We start from the raw sequence: 3,283 nt of genomic DNA, 5'->3' as shown, positions 1-3,283 counted from the left end.
TAGGGAGGGGGTTTGAGTCTATGGGACAGTAGTTATGAGGGGAGGATGGGGGGGATTGACTCTCCAGTGATGGGGAAGGAGTTAGTGAATATAAGCCTGCAGTAATGAGGGTAGCTTGTGGGTTGGACTCTAAAGGGGCGGGGTTTCAGGTGAGAAGACTGGAGCCATGAAAGTAGTTTGTGGGGGGGGGTAGATCGTAAAGAGATGAGGAGGGAGCTTGGAGGCAGAACACTAGAGCACTGTGGCAAGGCTGAAAGGGACAGCTGAGAAGGAAATGGGGAGGGGGTCTGAGGCAAGATGATGACAGTGGTAAGGGTAGGTTGTGAGAGGGATGGGGGGAAGGTGGTAGGAGTCCAATGGTAATGAAGAAGGCTGTGAAGAGGCAGCCTGAGATTAGAGTTTAGTAATGACAGGAGGATGGTGAGGGGCTGAATTATAAAGAGATGGGGAAGGAAGTGGACGCAAAGGACAGCAGCAATGAGAGCAGGTTGGGGGGGCTTTGTGTCTGCAAGACTGCAGCAGAATATTAAGAGACGGGGGAAGTGATTCTAGTTAGGGGGAGCTAAAATTTTTAAATTGGGGAGGGCGTGTAAAATTAGAGGCCTGTAGTAGTAGGGGCAGCTTTTGGGGGGCTAGGTCATAAGGAGAAGGGAAGAGGGCTAGAGGCAAGCTATAAGTAATGAGGGCTGGTTGTCAGGAGAGGGTCAAATATACAAAAATGGGGGGTATTGAGATTAGAGGAGTATGGCAATGAGGGGAGGGGTGGGGGTGTAGACAATAAATGGGTAGGGAGGGGGTTGGAGGATACAGGACAATAGTAATGGGGGGAGGTTGGGGAAGTGGGGGCTGCATCATAAAGAGATGGGGAGCTGAGGCTAGAGGAGGTATCAGTGAGGGGGGGAGGGGGGCTGACTCTAAAGTAATCGGGAAGAGGTTGGGGAATAGAGAATTCTAGCAATGGGGGTCAGGTGTGGGGTCAAGGTGGGGTTTGAGGCCAGAGAGCTGCAATGTTGAGGGGAGGGCTGGACTATAAAGGGATGGGGAGAGGGTCTGAGGCAACATGTCAACACGAAAGAGGGCAAGCTGTGGGAGGGGGAATGTTAAGAGATGGGGGAGGGACTTCTAATGAGGGGAGGTCGTGGGAGGAGGGGCAGATGGAGTCTAAAGCCATTGGGAGGTGATCTGAGATGGGAGGGCTATAGTAATTAGGGTAGGCCGTAGGAGGGGTAGATAATAGAGAGGGGCCTCTGAGGATAAAATACTACTTAAATGAGGGCAGGTTTTGGGGGGATGGCTAGATTAAAAAATAAATAGAGTGTTTGAGATCAGAAGCCTGTAATAATGAAAGCTGACCAAGCGGGTAGAGGCGAGGCTGGATTATAAAGAGGTAGGAAGAGGGTTGAAGCTATAAGACTTTGGGGACTGGAGTAGCATCAGAGGGTCTAGAATTCAAATAGATGGCGAAGGGCTTTGAACCTTCCATAATCTACAACCCTAAACTTTAATGAGCTGGGGAGGGGATTTGCTTCTATGGGACTATAGTAATGAGGGCAGGTTGTGGGAGGGGGACTTTTTAAAAAATGGGGGACAGGCTTTGCTAACCCTAACCCTAACCCTAGAGACTTCTTGTAATTAGGGTATGTTTTGGGGAGTGGATTAAGAGAGATGGGGAAGGGGCTACATTATTAAAAGAAGGGGAGGGGGCTTGAGGCCAGAAGACCCATTGAGGGTAGGGGGAAGGAGGAAATAGGAAATGTGGAGGGGGTCTGAGGCAAGACAACAATGAGGGGAGATCGTGGGAGGGTGTAACATGGAAAGAGATGGGGGCGGGGCTTTGCTAACCCTAACCCTAGGGATTTCTTGTCATGAGGGTAGGTTGTGGAGTGGGGTTTCAGGCTATGGGACTGAAGTAACGGGGGGGGGGGGGGGTAGACTGGGGATGGGGCTAGATAATAAAGAGGATGTTGAGAAAGGGTGAGGCAAGGGTAGCATTAGGGTTAGTGGTAACCCATAACCCTAACCCTAAACTTTAATGAGCTGGGCAAGGGATTTGCTTCTATGGGACTATAGTAATGAGGGCAGGTTGTGGGAGGGGGTATTGTGTTTACAAAATGGGAGTGGTGCTTTGCTAACCCTAACCCTAACCCTGGGGACTTCTTGTGATGAGGGTAGGTTGTGGGGATTGGCTTTCAGGCTATAGGACTGAAGTAATGGGGGTAAGCTAGGGGGCTAGATAAGAAAGAGGGAGTGAGGCTATAAACAGGGGAAGCATTAGGGTTAGTGGTAACCCATAACCCTAACCCTAAACTTTAATGAGCTAGGAAGGGGATTTGCTTCTAGAGGACCATAGTAATGAGGGCAAGTTGTGGGAGGGGCATCAGAATATTAAAAGATGGGGGGGGGTGATTCTAGAGATCTGTAGTAAGGTAAATAGGTTGTGGGGGGGCTGAAATATTAAAAATGGGGAGGGGGTATGAGACTAGATGACTAGTAATGGGGAGGCTAAATTATATAGAGATGGGGGGCTTGAGGCTAGGAGATTATAGCAATGGGGGTAGGTTATGGGAGTGGAGTCTGAAGACATGGGGAGGGGGTCTGAGATCACAGGACAGTAGTATTTAAGCTAGGTTGTGAGGGGAGCTAGATAATAAATAGCAAGGGAGGGGCATTTGAGGATAGAAAACTGTTTAAATGAGGGTAGACTATGAGGGGATTAGACTTTTTAAAAAGGGGACGGGGTCTGAGATCAGAGGACTGTAGTAATTAGGGTAGGTTGTGAAGGGGGGCTAGATAATAAATAGGGAGGGAGGGGCATTTGAGGATAGAAAACTGTTTAAATGAGGGTACACTGTGAGGGGATTAGACTTTTTAAAAAGGGGAAAGAGATTGAGACTGAAGGCCAGTAGTAATGAAAGCAAGATATTAAGGAGGGGGCTAGATTTTAGAAACAAGGAGAGGGGGCTTGAGGCCAGAAGATCCATTAAGGGCAGGTGGAGGGTGGGGATAGGAAATAGAGAGGGGCAAGATGACAATGAGGGGAAATTATGGGAGGGGGTAACATGGTAAGAGATGGGGAGGGGCTTTGCTAACCCTAACCCTAACCCTAGGGACTTCCTGTAATGAGGGTAGGTTGTGGGGAGGGGTTTCAGTAACGGGGGTAGACTGGGGATGGGGCTAGATAATACAGAGGTTGGGAAAGGGTGAGGCAAGGGTAGCATTAGGGTTAGTGGTAACCCATAACCCTAACCCTAAACTTTAATGAGCTGAGGAGGGGATATGCTTC

The sequence above is a fragment of the Vombatus ursinus genome, unplaced genomic scaffold, assembly GCF_900497805.2.
Source record: "Vombatus ursinus unplaced genomic scaffold, bare-nosed wombat genome assembly UNPS02006874.1, whole genome shotgun sequence".
Taxonomy (NCBI): Eukaryota; Metazoa; Chordata; class Mammalia; order Diprotodontia; family Vombatidae; genus Vombatus; species Vombatus ursinus.
This window is presented reverse-complemented; position numbering follows the sequence as displayed.